We start from the raw sequence: 22,043 nt of genomic DNA on the forward strand, positions 1-22,043 counted from the left end.
TTGTTATGTCATAGTTCAATATTACACTAGAGAAGTGAACACTATATTACTTATAACAACTCCCAAAACCCCAATTGAGTAAAAAAGTGTTCGAGATACAACCCTTACGAGGAGAAACAACACTAGCAAAAAGTATTTCAACATATTTCAACAAAAAATAAATAAAGTAGCGAAATTGCAACATGAATGATACAATTATAAGTATAATTGTACAATTATTAAGTATAAGTAAGGAATCAGCTATTAGAAAAGTTAGTGAAAAGCAGGAAAATCTGTAGAGCTTGACAGTTTTGTGCAGAATTCCTGAACAAGGAATAAAATGGTTAACAACAATATTATGCCACGCATATCAGATATGTAAACACCAACAATATAAACCGGATTTAGGAGTCACGATTTTTCAATTGGAATTAAAATCTCTATCATTAGATGTTATATATTTTTTACGTTTCTATACGAAGTAAAGGCTTGGACACTTTCTGTGACTTCTTTAGGAAAACTCGATGCCTTTATATTAAGATAAGAAATGCGACATAATCAAAGAGCGTACATTGGAAAGCATGTGGAAAAAATAGAAGGATCGGATAAAAACAACTCTTCTGGTTGCATATTAAATAGACATATTAACAGATCAAATAGACTACTAATTTTTACAGCTACCAACTGCACCTCAGATAAGTTTAGTCACCTTGAGTTTGTTAAAATTAGGTTGTGCACAGTCATAGTCTACCTGTGATTTTGTAATTCAAAAATAGACAATGTCCAAGTTAAAGGACACCAAGGTTTGATGCAGGTATACATAGGAATTTTTCCGAAATTTATTTTAGTCAAATTTTAGATACTACAAACACTGTCTAAAAGTGCTTGCTTCTCAAAATTTTGAAGAGAAATGAATTTGCTACTTAAAGAACCAAAGCTTAATATTTCCCTTAGGTATGAAGGGAAAAAATATACTTACCTATTTAATTTTTACTTTTATTCTTGCACTGTACGTATTTCTGTAAGACTATCAGTCCAAATTAGACGATTCACATTTAATTGTTGCGTTAACATATTCCGTTTACTAGAAGCAGTGTATTTGGCCGTCTAGTCCCTTATCGTGACATGACTTATAACAAAAACAGCACAAACAGTTCGTATCATCCACTATTGTCAACTGGCCGCTATAGATTCAATATACATAACCTATTAGTGTTCTGTTTCACACGTCACTACAAGGTCTACGCATATATAACATTCCCATAAATATCTGCGCTGTCATCGAGGACTCTAATGCCTATGCATTTATGATAATGCTTGACCATCCAGTTGCATATACAATTTGAAGCTCTCAGTGTTAAATTGGGTATAAATATACATGCATATCGGGTATCCGTGTCTTATTCTCTTTGAATGGCAACGATATATCAAGCAACGAAGAACACTTATGTATAAATAAATTGCTTATTATCAACAAAATGACAAACTTTGATCGTCTCTTAATCAGAATCATACTGCAGCGCATAAATAAATTTCAACGAAACTTCAATACACTGTTAATAACCAGTTTGGAAGCCAAGGCGCAAAATTTCGGGCCAATGCTTTTTAAATGTATTCATTTTTTTTTTTCGAATCCTGAGAAAACTAACAAGTATTTTTGAAAAATTTAAACGCAGAATGAAAGATTACATTATTACCGAGGGCCGAAAGTCCCTTAGAATAAACAATTTTTTTTTTTGAATGAGATATTTGAAATTAAAAATCACTAAATTTTCTCTTCTTTTTCACCCCTGTAACTTATTAAAATAAACATAGAAGTTTTCAGGGACTTACGGCCCTCATTAATAATGTATTTTTTCATTCTGCGTTTAAATTTTTCAAAAATACTTATTAGTTTTCTCAGAATTCGAAAAAAATGAATGCATTTAAAAAGCATTGGCCCGAAATTTTGCGCCTACCCTCTTAAATGATGGTTTCGACCTTTAGCTTGATGAAAATTCATTTTTCTAACAATAAAATGAAAACTTTTGTTTTTAAAATTTCCACAAAATTTTATTTGGAAAAGTATTCTTGATCTATTTTTGGTAATTTACACTTTATAGTCAGTCTTCAACTGAATAAGCCGGGGAGGGGAACTGTAAGTTCAGAATTAAGTATGTCAGTATTTTTTAACTTGTTAATTTTCTTAAAGATAGCTTAAGGCCTTTTTTATTTTGAATGTAAACAATTTGAAATAAGTCATTAAAAGAATAAATGACGCGCGTACATAAAATCTGTTGTTCTATTATTAAATTATTGTTGTTCTTTTGTGTTCATCCGTTTGTTAAAAGTTCTACCAGTTTGACCGATGTAAGTTTTTGGGTAATCGCCATATTTAAGTTTGTAACACCACTGTATAAGTGCGTTTTCTTCTGGCTCTCGTTGGTGCAAGTGCAGATGTGCCTCTGGTGTTTGTTTTTTATGTGTTTGGCAGTTTATGTAAAGAACTTATTTCTGGACCAGCTTACTATTGGAGTATTCACTATGAGTGCGACTGTAGCAGTCTAAACAGTTATAATACTGCAATAAAAGGCAGCGAAAACACACTTGTAACATTTTTTCCTTGTAAAATAATTTATGATTAAGCAAACTTAACAGCTTTAAATGTTAGAGAATCGTCCTGTTGTTTTCCAAACTCCGTCAAAGAGACGGAACCTTAACTGAAGGCACTACCGTTTTTAAAGCGATTAAATTAACAAAAGCTGCTTCAAATCTTGCACAAAGTGGAATTTCTATAACCCATCAGAACCAGAGTTACTGTTTTACTGGAGTCGTATTTCCACTGCCACACACATCCGTGAGATCATGCTTCTTTAAAAATTGTATTTTACACAAAAAAATGCAACTTCTGGTAATATTTAGACGATATTAGAATTTAGAACGTATTGTTTGTTGTGAAGTGCTGATACCACATATATTCATTTATATTCGTGCATAACGAAGTAATGACTTAGTTTGATTTATTACGGCGCTTCCATACACTGTTTGCCAATTTCATGTCGGTCCACCCTCAAATTTAGTTATGGCGGACTATCCCGGATTTCACGCCTTTCTGTTGGCAACTCTGAAAGGGTTCGGGTCTGTGTTTGAATAGGTGCATAAATTGCTAAATAAATGGAAAGCAGTTTATGCATAGAAATATGGTTTATACTTTGCAGTAGGATGTTTCATACGAATTTGGGAAGAGTCTTAATAGCAGCGTACAATCTGAAGCTGAATCGGAAGTTTATATGGAAGGTTGAAATTAAAATTTTATAAAACGGCTTGTTCTTTGGCTTAGTTTAATCTATTAAAATATTGTATATTAAAATTGTTTATAAAACACTTCGAGAACAAAAATCCTAACTGCTTAAGCACAAAAAATGTCTTGATTTTGAAGACTCAAAAAGCATCCAAAAACTAAGTCTTGGCTTGACATACGTTACAACATAAACAGCACTTCTGTAATTTTCTTAGCAATATCACACAAGGTTTATATTTGCGAGGTATATGCATATAAACAGTTCTCCCAAAGTTACAACTGGATATAACGCAGTCTTAAAACTCTCTGCAAAATAATACAAACAGATACTTTGAAATTGCATTTAGTCGAACAAGACACTTCCGCCATCAAATCCTCTAAGCCAAACAGCTCAAAGATTAAATAGAAGTGTTACTTACGGTTAATTGATTTTTGTTGAGTTTATAACCCTGTTAAAACAACTTTCACAGTCCTCTTTCAATCTTAATCAGAAGAGGTGTATCTTATATATTAAGTAAAGAGTTCGGAATATAATTACGTTGTATACCAAGCTGATAAAAATACTACAAGGGCCGTTACTTCATTTTTGAGTTCTCAACTCAATTTAATAGGAATTGACAACAATTTTAATAAAGAAAACACGTTTAATTTGAGAACAATTTCCGAAGAGGAAAGTGAAATTGGATAAAAATGTCAAAATTTTTAATCCGCATTAAGGGGGGTAGATTAAAAAGGAGGGGCGACAGAACACAACCCTGTAGTACAACTTTTTTCAATTGAGAAATGATGTATATTCTAGTCCTACTCTCAAAGATGTGACTTGATTCATATAAAGGTTCTTTATGATTTTAAGGTCACTCTCATCTACGAACGTTCCTGGAGCAATTCTATTAATTCTGAATGATTAACACAATCGAACGCTTTCTGGTAATCTATAAAGCATAGGAAGACATCTTTTTGCCGATCTCTGCATTTCTGAAGTAGGACAGTTAAACATAAAGTGCTTCTCTTCTACCAAATCCTTGTCTGAAACCGAACAGTGTGGGGCTAATGTCTCTTTCACATCTGTATATTCTTGTGTGAATTATCTTTAAGGAGTTTTAGGACCTGGCTCAATAAGCTGATCATTCGGAATTGGTCGCAACTATTAGCGTTTGGCTTTTTTGGGATTGGTATAAAGGTTGATTAAAGCCAATCCTGTGGTATTTGACCGGACCCATAAATGTCATTAAAAAGATCTACCAAGGCGTCTGTCTATATTGTCTTCACTCATCATTGTTAGAACCTCTATGTACATGTCGTCTGGGCCTGGTGCTTTTCCTAGATTTGCTCTGTTTGATTTCCCTTACAACTTCTGACTTCAATATTTTGGGGGAGGGTTCACTTTTATATTCACTTTCAGAGTTTCTTCTAGTGTTGTCTGAGTATAGTTGCTGTGCGTGTGTGTGTTTCTCCAATGTTGAAATAGATCCTTGGGATCAGTAATTAATTTATTGTACTTCACAATACTATTAAAACTGCAAGGTTTTGTATGACCTGTCACTTCTTTAATGAGTTTATGTATGTTAAAGTGGTCATGTTTTTCTTCCAATTCCTCCATTTCTGCACACCGGTCTAGCAGCCACTGTTCTTTAGCTTTGCGACACTCTTTTCGTATTTGTCGGTTAAGCTGCTGGTGTTTGGTTCGGTCTTTGTTTTTAAATGGTGTGCGCTCGTCCATCATTGATAATATTTTGTCAGTCATCCAATTCTTTTTTTGTACTTTTGGGAAGCGATCAGAGACTTGGTGGTGGTTACGATATATTTTTTAATACAATTACATTTGTCTTCTATACTGGCCAGTTGTTTAGATCTTGCTGTGATATCCGCTATTGCCTCATTTAGGTTACGTTAGGTTAGGTTAGGTTAGGTCATTTTTCTGTGACTTTTAGTTTAACGTTAGGTTATCTAAATACCCACTGCGATGTAAAACCAAAATTGATGGGAAAATAATAAAGCAGGAAGCAAGGTTTAGATATCTGGGAATAGATATTTCTAGTTACGGAGATGTTGAAGAAGAAGTACGACAACAAAGCTTAAAAGCAAGTAACTCGGCGGGATCTCTTAATGACACAATCTGGAAGAACCAACATCTAAGATAACACACAAAAACAAAAATCTATAAAGCAGCAATTAGACCTATATTAACATACACGGCGGAGACAAGACCTAACACATCTAAAACGAGATGATTACACGAAACAACAGAGATGAAAATACTGCGACGAACATCAGGGAAAAGTCTCTTGAATAGGGAGAGAAGCGAAAACATAAGAAAAGCATGAAATATAGAAGACATAAATGGATGGGTGACAAAACGGAAACAGAAGTGGAACCATCAAATGGACGAAGAAGTATTGGCAGACGAAGAAAAAGATGGTGCGATAATTTAAACAATTTAGAAGGCTAATATTGAAGAAGAAACAGGCTTTAAAGCTCTACATACAAGAAGGAAGAAGAAGAAGAAGCATAATATCGGAAGAGCTGTAGAAGTATATACAGAGTCTAAAAACATACAGAACAGAAATATTTCCACTTCTAAGGTTCAGTTCAATAAGCGCTTTGCGTCAGGTAAAATTAAAATAGAACCTGGTAAATTCAATAAGTAGAAACAAATAGCTGAGGTCGAAAATTGCAATAAAAATTAGACGTTTGGAATTGGCAGGACATCTAGTTGGAGCAAATGAAAGCGATGAAAGCTACACGATATCAGTGAAATTCGAGGATTGTAAGTTGTAGATGAGTATGCCATACTGAGATGGGCATCAATAAATAGGACCGAATGGAGAAATAGATTGTTTGTTAGATCAAAACAAAAAGATATTTTTGTTTCTTGGTTATTATTTGTTTATTTAAATAAACTTTTTGATTTAAATTTAGATAAAATTTTTGATTTGCCTATCGAGTGAGATATTTTGATTTTCTCATGTAATGGCCTCTACCTTATTAGTAAAAAGTTAATTTCTCAACTTTTAGGTATTTCTAAAGCAGCTGCATGTGTTTTTGTACCAAAAAATGACAGTAATACGTACTCCTAATACAACCTTTACAGTTTTACTGCATACATACGTTTCTTTTAGTTAAAAACGTTACCCTTTAACTTCAGCTTATCGTATTATTTTTATAGTCTCATTCTCATGAAAACTACACGCTCTAAAATGCCATCATTTGGTAAAACAAATAAAAGGTCGAGAAGACGATTACGAAGTCCAGGACTGGAAAAGTTCTTTTAAAGGAAACAAAACCAATTTGCAACTCGTTTTGACTATTTGATGTCTTTGCATTACACGACCCCCATCTCACTCAATCGTTCTAGACTTTTGAATATAGTCCAGTCGAATTAAATCTTTATATGAGAATATTTTCAATTGTAAATTTTTATAAATTAGGGCAATATTATGGATGTACGCATATTTACACTTGACACCGATTTAAGGAACACGGTGTCGAATATGTTTACTTTTCGCTACAGATATATTACTTTAAATATTAATATATTGCGATAATAACTACAGATAAGACTAATAAATATTTTAAAATTCTAGAAAATGCTTGAGAAATATTTTTAGACGGTTTGATTAAATCTGTAAATATCTGCAATATTAGTAGATGACCATGACCAGTCTTCTTACGTCTCAGTTCACAGCACAAGGATTACCGATTTTTATACCATGAATGAAGTTGAGAGGTAATGATGCAGGACCACAAATCCTGCAATAAAAAATGTCTGAATGGAACTATTTATTATTTAGTAAATTAAAGGTATTTTTATAAAACCACTTTCAGCTTTCTCGTTTATCGGTGTCATAAACAAAACCTCTGGTCTATTTGGATTATACAAATTATCGCAATAGTAAAATAAAACATCCTTTAAAACCAGTTCATCATTTGGCTCTACAACTCTATATGAGTCTTGGCCCCGTTTACTATTTGCCTCCATTGTTTTCGGTCCTGAGCAGCTATTTCCCATTGCTGTATTCCCATTTTGCGAAGATCACTAGCTACTGCGTCCTTCCATCTCTTTATTTTTCTTGGGCGACCAACTGACCTTCTGCCATCGGGCAATGTGGCCCAGAATGTGGCGTTCAGGAGTCTTTCGTCACTCGATCTTAGTACGTGGCCCGCCCATCTTATTCGGTTTGCTTTAATGTAGCTATGTTTTCATCTATAATAAAATAATATCTATAATCTATAATCGACTATCTCATCCAACCACAAAAGGCTCCAAACAAATGACGTAAGGGTGTATCGTGGTGCCGAATGCGGATCTGACCACTATATGGTGGTCGCAAAAAAAACCATACACTACAGGAAAGTAAACAAGAACAAAATTGAACAGGAGAAGGTAGCAGCTTCCACAAAGATAAGATATAATATTGATAGCCTCAAACAAGAATCAGTACAATTCCTCTACAAACTTAGACTAGCCTCAAAACTAACTCACTTAACTCGAAGAGAAACAGCCGAAAAAGAATATCAAGATATAAAAAATTGCATTCATCAGGCGGCCAAAGAGGCATTGGGGTACGAAGAAGCTGACAAAAGAAAAAATCCTGAGTGGTGGAACGAAGAAGTACGAAAATTAATTATAGACAAAAAAAAAGCTTATCAAACTATCCACGAAAGACTCAGAAGACCGCAGAATTTACAGCAGACTCAACAGGGAAGCAAAGAAGGAAGTCACTCAAAGAAAAAACGAAATGTGGGAAGAGAAATGCGAAGAGATGGACCGATGCTTAGGAGGAACCAAAGTGACACACGCTTGGAAATTCATAAAAAGTATTAGAAAAGACAGAAAAGATGAGGGAAATATAAACCTGATTCAAAATAAAAAGTGGGAAAAATATTACGAAACGCTATTAACAGAAAGTAGGCACGAATTTATGGAAAGACCTGACCATATCTCAATGACCGAAAACTCAGAGGTGCATAAGATAAACAAAGAGGAACTGAAAAAAGAATTGAAACAAATGAAAAATGGAAAAACACCCGGGCCTGGAGACATTCCCATCGAGTTGGTGAAACATGGACCGGATGCTCTTTTGGAAAGCTTAGTGAATATTTTTAATAAATGCTTAATTGAAGGCCAAACGATTCCAGACGATTGGAATTTGGCCCACATTAGCCTCATTTATAAAAAGGGAGACAGAAAAGAATGCGGAAATTATAGAGGCATTAGCGTAACTAGCTCGCTGGGAAGGTTATATGGTCGTATATTGAAAAGAAGAATAGAAGAGGAGTATAAAGAAATTGAAGAACAAAGCGGCTTCAGAGCAGGAAGATCGGCTTCAACAAGTAATTGAAAAACGAACAGCTCGAAACCTCCCTACGCATCTGGTATTTATAGATCTGGAGAAGGCTTATGATACAGTTCCTTTAAAACTCTTATTTAGTGTCTTGACGAAAACGGACCTTAGTAAAACATATCTAAAAGCAATACTGAACATCTATAAATGTCCTCAAAGCACTGTAAAAACAGGAAATACTTTCTCAAGGGTATTTACAGTAACGAAAGGCTTGAGACAAGGATGTTGTCTTTCCTTCACCCTATTCAAAATATATATCCAAGAAGCGCTGCACCAGTGGAGACAAAAATGTGCGGGAATGGGGTTGAAGCTTAACAACCATTATCTGACAACGCTGTTCTTTGCAGATGATCAAGTACTAATTGCAAGCTGTGAAGAAGATGCAGATTATATGCTTAGAAAGCTCAAAGATGACTACGAAAAATGGGGGATGAGTATGAATATGTCTAAAACAGAATATATGCGAATAGGCAGTGAAGACGAAGACCCGGATTTGGAAATTAGACAAATGAAAAGGTGCTACGAATACAAATATTTGGGAAGTATTTTCTGCAGTAAAGGAACAACGGAACGAGATATAGACTATAGAGTGCAACAAGGCAGGAAGAGTGTTCAAATTCTGAATTCGATACTTTGGTCCAACAAAGCTACTATGAGAACTAAAATGACTATCTACAAAGTAATTGTAGAGCCCATTCTTAAATATGGAGCAGAATGTTGGCAAATGACAGTAAAAGGAAAGAAAAAAGTTGACACGGTCGAAATGGAGTACCTGAGAAGAGCTTGCCGTATATCAAGAGTAGAACGTATACCTAATTCTGAAATTAGAAGAAAAACAAATAGAGTACATACAACTTCTGAAAGAATAGAAACTAGACAGTTAATATGGTATGGATACGTACAGAGGATGGACAACAGATGGCCAAAAAGAACTATGGAATACAATCCAAGTAATAGAAGGAAACGAGGAAGACCAGCCAAGTCTTGGATACAAGGTGTTATGGAAACCATGAAAGACAGAGCCATTGATGAAGACACCTGGAGAGATAGAAAAAGATGGCGATCGAAATGCGGGAAGCGGCAGAAGCTGTAGGATCCCCGGTTATATATATATATATATATATATATATATATATATATATATATATATATATATATATATATATATATATATATATATACTATGTTTTCATCTCCATATACTGTCTGGAGTTCATCATTGTGTCTTCTTCTCCATTCTCCTGTTGTCTCTTCTCTGCAAGGCCCATAGATAGTCCCCAGTATCTTTCTTTCCAGTACCAGTAATTTTGAAGTTTTCCGCTGGTTCAGAGTCCATGTCTCTCTTCCGTACGTCATTGTGGGACGAATTATTGTCATATTTTTATTGATATTGAGAGTATTTTTGATTTGAGTACGGTCATTAATGAGTAATATGCCCCGTTTCCTGCAATGATTCTGGCTGACACTACATATTTATTTTCAGATGTTATGATCGCTCCCAGGTACTTGAATTCTTTGACGACTTCAAAGTTGTATTCTTTGATTGTTACGTTTTGTATAACCCTTGGTCTTGGGTTCTTCGTAACCACCATGTACTTGGTCTTATCCTCGTTGACCTTCAGACCAACTTCCTTGGCTCCGTTTTCGAATAGGGTGAAAACTTCTTTTGCATCTCTGGTGGATTGTGTAATTGTGTCCACGTCATCCGCAAAAGCCAATAGTATTTTTGATCCTTGGGCCGCCAGGTGTTGGAAAAAAAACTGGGAATTCAACCGCAATGTACACCAAATCTTCGTGGACTTTGAACAATCTTACGATTCTGTTAGCAGAGAAGCATTGTAGGAGACCGTGGCAGAAATGAGAGAACCTGGAAAGCTAGTGCGATTAGCACAGGTGAGCACAGAGAACGCTTCCGCACGGATCAGAATTGGCAGCACCACGTCGGAGGAATTCCTCATTGACACCGGGCTTAGACAAGGAGATCCTCTCGCCCGCTTTAAAACCGGTTGGTAATTTTTAAATAAAACTATTTATTATTTACTAAATTCCAGGTATTTTTTTAAAACCACTTTCGGCATTCTCGTTTTATCGATGTCATAAACAAAACCTGTCGTCAATTTGGATTATACAAATTACTTATATCGCAATAGTAAAAGAAAACCTCCTTTAAAATCGGTTAAAAATTTTTAATGAAACTATTCATATATTTTTATAAAACCACTTTCAGCATTCTCCCTTTCCCATTCCTTTCCAACAAAAAAGGAATAAACATTATTAACTGACAAGCGGAACGAAAGAACAATTTTAAATTAAATATAAAGTAATTTCTATTGTATGAACGTGAATACCTAAACGTGTTCTAAGACCTAAACCTTGACTAGACTATATTTTGATGTCTTGCGATACAAGACCTGGGTCCTCCTCTTTCTTCCCTTTTTTCACGCCCTAAGGGCTTAGGGCTTCCCGCCAACGACATTCTTTCCTTTGAGTAATGATGGCAACTCGATTTGTATGGAGAATTTGATCTAGACGATGTAATGGAGTTTAGGTAAATGGTTCTAGGGGATTGTTTACTGTTGTTTAGTGTATTGTTCTGGAAAATGATACTAGTCGGGGTTATTGATGATGTCAACTACGAGAAATCGTCGTATTTATTGACGTATTTAACCCGAATGAAAAGTTACCTATTGATTTTGTTAATGAACCAACAATATAACAATAAAACAGTTATCAAAGAGAGAAGTGCATATTAATATCATTAGAACTTGATTATTATGTGTGTGGATTAGACAAGATTATTAAAAAGTAAAAAATACCAATAGTTTATATACAGAGTGATCAATCGTCCAATGCAAAATAGAGAAGGCAATGGTAATTATCTGTTTTCCTAATTATTACACCTATTGGCCCACTAAATCGGGGCTCGCGAATCACATTGTGGCTCTTCTAACAAAAAGTATGAAAAGTGCAGCGTTGTTGACTCCATTTCCGTTGAAGTTAAGAAGAAAACTGCACATCGAAAACTGCGCGAAGCGCGACGTAATCGATCGATTTATAGACTTCTTAATACGAATATAATTTGTAATCTAAAATATTTCGTAAATTATCTACTATTTGTTTCGTGACACGTTTTATTGTTTTAATAACAGGAAACTTTAGTTCAAAAAAAAAACATATTATGATGTGAGTGACAATGAGGTTATATTGAGTTCCCTTTTCGGAAATGGATAATGGATAAAAGGGACCTTACGCTCTGAGTGGTAGAACCTACCTACTTCTAATAACCTACATTTTGTCCTTTTCCTCGAATGTGTTCCAATTATTTCAGAAACTTAAAATATTTTATTAAACCTTCTCTTAATTTTTTTCTGAAGAAATTTAAAATTATCATAATTCATGAAGATACATCTTCCCATATCAGTTGGCCCACCTATCGAATTTGCAATTTAAGTCGATTACCATAAACAAATTATACTTTGCATGTAAGTTCCCATATTTATTAAAAACATTATCCTTAAGGTTTTTTATTTATTTTTAACAATAAAAAAAATTTCAATAAACCCTGGCTATGTCACTTATGCCAACATACGTTGATTTTTTCATAATTACGTTAAATCCAGAGGTAGCTATGGAAAAATGACATCAAAATTACGTCAGTTAATGTCAAATGTGTTTTACGTATTGTAAAGCTATTTGCCGTTTGTGGATTGTACAATGGGTCAAGATAAAGTTATCGATGAGAAAATTTGTTTCAATCATTATTAGATTTTTTAATTCTGGAAAATTCAATTAGGAAATCGCGAATATGTTGCACGTGACACGCTATAGTGTAATAAAAAGATACAAAACTGCAGGTTTGGTCATCACAAAACCTGGAAATGTACGAAAAAGTAAAATAACCGAAGCAGATAGAAGGACATTAACCTTTTCACTGCGGGAACCGGATATACACGTAAAATAATTTCGTGCCCGTACAACGGGAACCGGCTAAACACGCGTATCCTTTTTCGGCATTCGCTGCGGAAACCGTATGAATCAGATACTGCTTACGTATTGTATGTTGCCTATAGAAAAGAGTTAAGCATGTTATATCAAAATTTACAATACATTTAAAAACTTTATGCTTCACTGCGGGAGCCGTACAAATCCGCACCTATTTACACAGGTACGCACTACAGGGATTTACTTGTAAAATCTTAGGATTCCCTTTCGCCGTATTTATGTACGATCGTTTTTAGCAGCGGATTTTAATTTATTTTCGTTAAGAATTTAATTGTGTGAATTATAGCTGCTGATAAACCTTTTGAAAAATAGGAAAAAAACTGTCGAATTATGAGTTTTAGTAAATACAATAGAATTGTTATCAAATTTCATAGAATGGTTAACAGGTAAGAAATATTCAAATTGAAATAATTTTTGTTACCTATTGCATTAATTAGCTAATAGTAAAGACGGTTCGAGACAGCTTGTCATATTGTCGGGTATTGTTAAAAGATTTTTATTTACTACCTGAAATTTACGATATAAATATTTTAATATTATTCAAGTTGGACCGAAATGAAAGACTTATTGTTGTCAAAACATATTTTTTGGATTAGTTCTATAATGTAAAGAATTTGTAATTTACTTGACCATTTGAAAAACCTTTTAGGATAATAATATTTTATGAATATTCAAAGAAGACGTAAATTACAGACTTGATAATGTTAAGATTATTTCTTTTAAGCTATAAATGAATTCTGCATCTCTCCTCCGGTTTGCGTGAAGCGTCTATTTCTATTATGATCCTAGTATTGTACACCATTCTGTACTAATAGTAGTGTATTATTTTTTTACAAAAATAAGTGGGTGATTCTTAAGTTTAGATTTCTTATACATTATTGACTAATAAAAACAATTGCTGAGTGAAACAGCTCGTATACGCAAATATCTTGGCGAAAGTAAACTATATGAAATTTTAATGGAAAGTGACAGTGAGAATGAGTGTATTCTTGAAGAATCTGATGCAGAAAATGATGAATCTGGATAAGAAAATGATAATGAAGAGACTTTACCATCGTCAACACAGGTTAGTGAAAATAGTGCTTTAACTTTGGAATCTACTTCTCTTCAACAAGCCAAACGTCGTAAATGTGAAAAGATTCCGTTATATAAATGGGAAAAGGGAGATCTACAACCAACAGTTCATAATTTTAACGACATCATAGTGTGTGAATGAAATTTTTTTTTAAAAGTAGTCCAAGTGTTTTAAGTAGTTTCAAAACATTTTTTCTTTGACTTTTATAAAAGCAATGGTTGTTGAAATTAACAATTTTACAAATTCGTTGTGGAACATAGTGATATTGAACAAAATTCTGGTGTCTCAACAAATTGGAAACACACTGATGTGGATGAAGAGTATTGTTTTCTAGCTTTGTCGTTCCTTACATTGTCGTTGTTACGTTTTTCAGATAACAATACCGTTGACAAAGAAGACTCCCTTTTTAAGCTGCGAATCGTTATAGACCATTTAAAGACCGTTTTTCGTAGATTTCTGTATCCATTCAGAAACAGTTGTATCGACGAAAGTTTGATGCTTTATCAGAGAAGGCTAGCATTTAAACAGTATATACCCTCTAAAAGGCACAGATTTGGAATTAAATTCCACGTTTTATGTGACTGTGGGACAGGCTACAATTTAGACTTTATTATTTATACTGGGTCTAATACTGACATTAAAATCTTTGATACAGACCTAAAAAAAGGCATAGCCTGTAATGAGCCTCTATGCATTACGCCATGTTTTGAAAAATACAATTGTATAACAAATTTTAAATTTTCCTTTTAATGTAGTCAAAACTTTTTTATTTATAACTATTTATATTTTGCATTTGAATGTTTTGTGTACCATTTGTTTGTAGTTTTTTACCTTGTTGCTACAATTACTAATAATAAATAAAATAATGATAATTTTTCAATATATTAAATTTTTTTTTATTTTTCAAAAATCTAAAAGCAACAAATTTATAGTTACTTGTACTTGTACTTCTACTAAATTGTAAATACAGTCCTGAATAGACTGTATTGATACACTGCGCGAACCGTATTTATACGCCATAGTACTTCATCGACTGACTGCGGCAACCGTGTTGATCAGCACGGGCATGAAACAGCCGTACCAGAAACCATACTACTTTTATAACTGGCCGCAGTGAAAAGGTTAAGACGCATTATAGTGAAAAATCGATAATGGATTTAAGCGTTTTATGGAGTGACGTTATTGGAAGACACGTTTCTAGATCAAAATGTCCCCGAAAGGCCCACAAATTAGGATTTGGTACTTACAAAGTTAGTTTTATAATTGAAAAATAAGTACGAACTGTTTTTAATAAATTTCATTTTATTTTAGGCTAAGGAAAAGCCACTTTTAACATTACAACAAAAGAAAAATAGACTAAGATGCAATCAAAAGAGCATTAAAGATTGGGGTCAGTCGCAATAGGATTCAATACAATGCAGTGATGAGTCCAGATTTAAAGTGTGTGTTGTTGGAGACAGTAGGAGTCGCGTCGTTCGCAGGAAAAACGAAGCATTCCTTCCCGATTGTCTGAAGAAAAAAGTAAAATTTCCTGCATCTTTCATGATTTGGGCAGCATGTCTTCTAAAGATGTGGGAAAGTTACATTTTATCGATGGGATTGTAAACACGGAAAAATATTTGAATATTTAAGAATCTCTTTTACCATTATGGAACACCGTTTACCATCAGCGGAAGATTTTGTCTTCCAACAGGACGGCGCAGGGTGTCATAACTCAAAAAAGAGTTTAAAATGGATTTGAAGGAAAATTCGGACTCCAATAAAACTAAACACGCATTTAATAGCGGCCGGCCTTACCGAGAGTGAGTAACTTCTTAAAAATTATTCGCTAAACTTGGTATAAACAAAACACTGAACGGGAATATTTATTTGAAACGCAGAATATTAAGCGGCTTCGATCAAAAGAAAATACCAAAGAAATACGCGTCCGTGAAATATAAACAAACTAAAATGTGCTTATATCAAGTCGGCGACGCAAAGAGGATTGAAAATATTTTTCGGTGTTTTAACCTATACGAGGGGATCTCAATATATACCAAGGAATTTTAAAATGCTACAGTCTAACGTTGGGCCAACTGATATGAGAAGGGGTTCGTATTTATGAAACAAACATCTGGAGAATTAGAATTAAGCAAGAGAATCGAGCTCTAAAATTAAAATATATTCGGTGTCGATTACGCGACCTATTTCATTCCACTTTAAAATTCGTCAAATTCAAACACCAAAAGAATTACTGTCACCAAATTTTGAAGAATTATCAAAAGAAGTAAAAGAAATGTTTAATTTTTAATATTTAGATTTAATGCGCTCGCATAAATTGTGCTTGTATTTATGATTTTAATAAATACTAGCGGACCAACTCGACATCGAGTTTTTAAATGAAATTTTTATTTTGCGAGAAAAATATACAATATATACAATGACCGGAAGTAAAAATATTTTTATCAATAACTCAAAAACTATAAATGATAATTTCGTGAACTTACATTTTTGAACTCTACGTTGAATTCTCTATTGATTTGATTAATAAAAACGAAACCGGAAGTCGACCTCAAAACCGGAATGCAATTTTTAGTTCATCAAATGTCGACATGGATATCATTTAGCAGTTAATTTTGCATGCTGATCACGAATCCGGTGTCAGATTTACTCTATCTTGACGTTTTATGCGCGTTTCGGGTCACTTCCGGTGTCGGATCGCAACCGGAAGTACATATTTAGATTCGTCTCGACGAGACCTTTCGATCCATATATACATTGTGGGGTCTAAAACTTAAAGTAAATTTTAACTTCCGGTCATCTCAAAACCGGAAGTGAATTTTTGTACCAAAAGTATATCTTGACAATCTCATACGTAATACTAATAATATTCCTAAAAAATATTTTAATTATCTAATATGGTTTTTGAGTAAAGTGGTGGACAAGAAAAGGGCTTAGCGTTTTAGTATATAAGATAATTTCTGTGAAAAATTTTTTTAATAACTTTTTTGCATAGTTTTCAATACGCATTTAATTGCGGCTTGTAAAAAATTTCAAATTATGAAAACTTGCCCAGATGATAAAGGAGCTTGACCACCCCTGATATATTGTAAACCGTTGGTCGGGGCAGTAGCCACGGCGGATTTGTGATCGAAACATGTTTTCGAAACTTCACATACCGATACTTCACGTACCGATAAGAACCAATAATTTGTATTAATATTCTTAGAAGAGGCAAAACTTCAATCATAGGATTAGTTCAAACCAAACACACAAAAGAAATATCTCGTACATTTGGTTCTACCCTTAACAAAAGCTTCTGTAATTACAAGTTATTGTTACCGAGTGTGCCCCTGTACGTCCACACAAAACCCTTAAATATTCATGCTGAATCATGGGTCAAAATTCATTCTCATTCAACTTGGTCCTCATGAATACATATTTAAATATGTCGAAACGACCGTTTCCAAAAACCATTATCATATAACCTACGAACTATGAACTATTTTTAAAACTTTTTATACATATTCAGTGAAAGGTAAATATATTTTCAGACTGACAGGCGTCAAGTGTGGTTTATAAATTTTAATGAAAAGAATGTTGGACCTTTGAAATTATATTTTGTTAGTTCCAGATGTATCAAAGTAAAAGATGACCCATAAACGACAAAAAGACTTATATTCGACATTTTACGTGCTCCTATAATAGTGATTGTACTCCTTTGTCAATTTTATCTCGTCTAGTTTTTAATTTCTTCACAGCACTTCACTATATACAAGAAAAATCTCGAAAGAACTACTGAGCAAAACATGTTGGTAAAATAAATGTGGTATTCGCAAAGCACATTGATAACTTAAACCAAATCTTCTTCTTCTCCAAACATACATTTCTCAAGCAATCAACAATCAACTGATAATCAAATTGGGATTCTATTTCTTGGTGCTATTTTCTTCTAGTCCAGTTTTTGATTTCCTTCACCGACACAAGAAAAAACTTAAAAACACTACTGAGCAATACAATAACAAATGTGCACGCAAAACACATTGATATCGTAAACTAAATTTCTTTTTCAAATACACATTAAAGGGACTTTTGATTTAATCTCCAGAAATGCAATAAATAATTGAAAACTCTCCTATTTATATGGTAACATTCTTTCGTTTCTAAAAAACTTCTGAAGAACCTTTGAAGTACTTGCCAACCGGTAAACTTTCTCGATCTCTTCCTCAAAATAAATGTGTCACTTAACGATCTGTATTAAGTTCAACTCTATTCATCCTTGCAATTAACGAACTATGCAGCTCCCATATGTTTATACTACTGATTACTAATCATTTACTGCCATGGTAAATATGTCCCCACAAGGTTTTCCACTCCCTTGCCCCAAAATTCACCACCATCTGTTGATAGTGATAGTGAATTCTGATGAGTTGTTTTAAAAGACTGAACTTTCATATGCTGTAGCAACATCGTCAAATCCCTTCAATCCCGTTAATTCCCTAATTACCACAACTCTTTCAATAACAATGTCCAACATGTTACCATAAAACCTATATCTTATTCCACTACTTAAAAATATTGACCTCAGTCTGACTAGTACAATTCCCATTTCCATTCATTCCTTCCCTTGGGTTAAAATCTTCCTTCAATAGACACCTCACTCACCATATTTAACAAACACGAATCTCCTAACTTTCTCATAAAGAAAGGATTTTTAGAAATTATACAAAAAGAATCATATGATCTAATTCTCTCAATCGATGCTTCTATTATGACTGGTGATGGCACTACAGTCACCACTAAACCTAGTCTAAGATCGGTTACCCTTAATATGCAGCGCTTACACAGGTGATTTATATAGGTGGGCTTTTTAAACGCATCTAACATCAATCAAAACAGTAATTTCCATGTGTTCTCTTTCCCTACTCCCTGTTCCATGTACCCATCCAATCAACACAATTTTCACTCTAAAAGGTACCAAAATCTTTATGCTCACGACGTAATAGTCGCTCTCATATGGCTGCCCTCTGAAACTGGAATGAACGGTAATGAAACAGGAGATCGTTTAGCCAAAGAAGCCAACCGTAGTACTGGAATAGCCATACTTCAACTAGCTAACGATCTCAAATTCGTTTTCAAAAAGGCAGTAGAGGATACCTCACCGTAAAACACATCCTCACCGACTGCAAACTATTCGCCAACCCGTCAGTCTAAAGTGAATCCTACTGATATAGACCGCGGAATAGACCGTCTTGAGACAGGTTAGTGTTACCCTACTGATGACTCCTCGTTGCGATAGCAATCCTGCTCCGTACGCGAGGAACCGCAGGTTCGGACATTTGGTTGACGCATTTACTCGAGCAAGTAATGGTGCGAAGCTATGACGCTATGTTGTACCTGGTAGAGCAGTTTCCACGCTGTTGAGACTCAGTTCTCAGCTTGGGGATTCATTCGTCTTGTCGGTTAAACGAGACCCCCGATATTAGAAAATAAACGGAATAGGACTTAAATCCTACTCTTAAGGAAATTCTCAACCCTAATCAGGAAAACTATGCAGTTTGTAAAACCCACTCAGGTTGATACGATAAGATTTAAACTAATAGTTAAAGTGATATAAATATTATTTTTCGTTATTTATTTGTATCTAATGTGTCGAGGTACTTTATGTAAATAAAAAAAATTTCTTTGTTTCTTGTATGGTTCAATTTGTTAACTCCCCAAGATCTGACTATAGCATCTACGAAAACAAAACTACTAAATTTATGTATATTTCTTTTTTTGTATAGAGTAGATTACAAATAAACAAAGTTCTCTTAACAAATCGTATATAACTTTATTAGAGGAAAAGCATAAACTATATACAACGTTTGGAACAAAATTTACTTACCATCTTAGTTTTCGTTCCGGCCATTTGGTTGTTATGTATCCTGCAACAAAAGTCTCTTTAAATATTTTGCATTTTGCTAAGAGTAAAACATTAAAAATACAAGAAAATAAGATTGCGATTGAAAATAGGCCAGGTATTTGATGTGACGTTACTAAAACACAAAATAAAAAACAATTTGTACATAGAAGGTAAGGTATGGGTTCTGAATTTGTGGTGGAAGAAAGAAATATTGTAAAACAAAAGAAAGAATTATATCTAAAAAGGTCAAACACAACTAAAATCCAAAAAATTCAAACAGCGTCGATTAAACGATGTTAATTAAATGTATTACAGAAAATAAAATTACTTTGAGATAAAAAATGGCGCTGTCATCGCGTGCCCTTAGTCGTAGACTAATACGAACTCCAATGCGCATCGCACCGCCTCGAAACATCTACAATTTTACTATTGGCCAATTGAACTAAAAATACCTATCATATCATACAAGAAAATGTATAAATATTTTCAGGTCACAGGCTAGTCTCGCTCCGGCACCCATACAGGGTCTGCTATAATCCTGGGAGCCCTTTACCGGGGCTCTGCTCCTATTCTACGAACCTAAACTCTTGGCTGGACTCTTTCCACCTTTAAAAATGTGTTTTTGTGTCATTACCGATGTGAGAATTAATGATAATCCACCAAAGATCCACCTACGCAGAGGGCACTTCGAATTGGTTGGTTAAAATCCCTCTGTACGGTATCGTGTGAATGGATACGTGGCCGTAGTCCAGGCCCTTCCTTCCCCCTTGGTGATAGCACGGTATCAATACGTAGTAGGCGGACCGAAAATTAGAGAAGCTTAGAGGTTCATAAAATTAGTTCAAATATCGCAAAAAGAAAGGAACAACAAGCCATCCTATACACAATGGGTGTCCTATCCTCAACATAAGAAGAATGGGAAGAGGACCTACAGATTACAGCAACCGCAAACCAAAAGAATATAGACCACAAACAAAACAACAACAATACAGCACACAACAGATAAAACCCATCAACACACATAAAGAAAAACATACTCCAACCCCCTGCACTTCACACCTCACTACATTCCCATTCTCCATCACAAAACACTCTCACTGGCTTACCAATCCACACGCAAACAACACCACACAACACCTTCAACATTGATAAACTCGAGTTTTTAACAACTGGCAATCCTAATTTGTGACCATTTTTCTTAGACAACCCTAAAGAAAAAAAATAGCTTTAATTTGATATAAAAAGCATACATATACGTCATGGGCAGCGTATTTTATTTAAAAGATTAATAAATGAACGGAATTAAAGTTTTACTCAACAATTAATTACTATTAATTGAGTTAAAAATATTTACGGCCACTTTTTGACTGGCAACTATCAATTATGTATGTAATGTTTAAAACATTATGAACGTAGTAATCCTGTAGTAGAATGGTCGGGAATCGTTAAACAAATAGGCTACTTCACTATAAGATATTTTTCTATCGCCGTAGCCCCTCATTATTCAAACAGTAATTCGCCATTTTTCATTAAATTGTACTTTGAAAAACACATAAGACAACTGTCAGCTCAAACAATTTATTTTAGAAGAGGTTTTAGTAAACGTCAAGCTATTGTTAGTTTTATGAATGCATTCTATATTTATTGAATTACTTCAAAACTATTTCGCACTGAGAAGTTTTATTTATTTAAGACCTTCTTGACTAGATAAAATACCACGTGTTGCATATGGTTGAACTCGTATTAAAGTGAGGATTCCAATATACAGAGTGTTGTATAAAAAAACCAAAGTAACTAATGATATCAGAAAAATGGTAAATCTGGCAACATTAGAAAAATTAAATTTGAAATCTCTCTATTGCAGAATAGGCGTATCTCGGTTTATTCATAACTCGGATGCACGTATTTAAGAGATAACGTTTTCCAGACGGTTTATTGTATAGAGATATCTTCTTCTTTAAGTGCCGTCTCCCGATCGGAGGTTAGATATCATCATCACTATATTTACTCTATCTACTGCCGCTCTGAAGAGTTCTATAGAACTGCATTTAAACCAGTCCCTTAAATTCTTCAACCACGGCACTCTCCTTCTTCCTATACTTCTTCCTCCTCTTATCTTTCCCTGTATTATCAGCCTTAGCAGTTCATATCGCTGTCCCCTCATTACGTGTCCCAGTATAGAGATATACAGGAAAATAACTCAAACATAAAGCTATTGAAATTGATGTCACTTAGGATTTCAAGAACATATAGAGTCAAATATATAGAGAAAATAAAGAGACGTGCAGCAAAATAATTTCCTTTAAATTGCTCTAACGTGAACTGATATTTAGATTTAAAAATTAACAAAACAAAAATAATGAGCCAATAATATGCAAATATATGTCAGTAGAAAATCATGTTGCAGAAAATTGAGCACTGTTTATACTGTTTATATCAAGTCATTAAGCTAGAAAACCCAATTAGGATGCTGAAATA

General features: G+C 34.1%; 1 long non-coding RNA gene across 1 annotated transcript in view; it reads right to left on the reverse strand.

Moving 5' to 3' along the window:
* The window catches only part of LOC140444745 (uncharacterized), a 103,210-nt gene that overhangs the window by 49,921 nt on the left and 31,246 nt on the right, over positions 1–22,043 (reverse strand). Inside the window, exon 3 of the long non-coding RNA XR_011951331.1 lies at positions 19,548–19,587. This is a non-coding gene — a long non-coding RNA (uncharacterized lncRNA). The remainder of the gene's footprint in view (positions 1–19,547; positions 19,588–22,043) is intronic.

Source organism: Diabrotica undecimpunctata, chromosome 6 (assembly GCF_040954645.1).
Source record: "Diabrotica undecimpunctata isolate CICGRU chromosome 6, icDiaUnde3, whole genome shotgun sequence".
In the NCBI taxonomy this organism is placed as follows: Eukaryota; Metazoa; Arthropoda; class Insecta; order Coleoptera; family Chrysomelidae; genus Diabrotica; species Diabrotica undecimpunctata.